Source organism: Tupaia chinensis, unplaced genomic scaffold, assembly GCF_000334495.1.
Source record: "Tupaia chinensis unplaced genomic scaffold, TupChi_1.0 Scaffold000274_1, whole genome shotgun sequence".
NCBI classification, from domain to species: domain Eukaryota; kingdom Metazoa; phylum Chordata; class Mammalia; order Scandentia; family Tupaiidae; genus Tupaia; species Tupaia belangeri.
In genome coordinates, this window is record NW_006159756.1 from 2,154,900 (window position 1) to 2,155,673 (window position 774).

Consider the following 774-nt stretch of genomic DNA (forward strand, 5'->3'; position numbering starts at 1 on the left):
GAGGCCCAGAGGGCCTTAGCAGGTGGCGGCAACTATCAGGGAAGGAAGGAGGGGAGGCAACAGGGGAGGAAAGAGGGTAGGAAGGAGGAGGCGAGGCTGCTTCTGAGGAGGTGGCTGCACGGATTGCTAACGGAGAAATAGGATCAGCTAGGGACCAGCAATTGGTGTAATGGCTATGTTGCTGGACTCCCACGTGGTCAACCGCAGTTCGAGTCCCAGACCCGGTGGCTTAAACTCATGCTAGGCATATGTGCGTGCATGCCCAAGATCCCAAGAGAAAGGAAGAGAAGGGATTGCACCGTGGCCATCCCCCCTGAGGGGTGATTTTTCGCTTCCTGTCTCTATGGCTCTCTCTGTCTTTCTGGTGAGTGCACGCGCCCTATAGCAAAAACCTCTCCAAAAAAAGAAAACGGAAAAAGAATTAGGATCAGCTGCTCATACAGAACCAGAGGGTTCTTTTAGGCTTAAGTATTTAGACTAATATAGGTTTCTTTAGACTCAATATAGACTGTTTAGTTAATCTGGAGGCTGGTAGATGGCGTGGTGGTTGAGGGCGCTGAACTCCCACATGGCCGACCGCGGTTCAAGTCCCAGACCTGGAGGTTTGCTTTCTCACTCCCCGCTGCCTTCCTCTCTCTTTCACTCTGTCCCTCTCTGTCAAATTTAAATAAATAAATAAATTTTTTTTGAGGTTTTTGCTATAGGGCGCGTGCGCTCGCCAGACAGACAGAGACATAGAGACAGAAAGCGAGAAATCACCCCCCAGGGGATGGT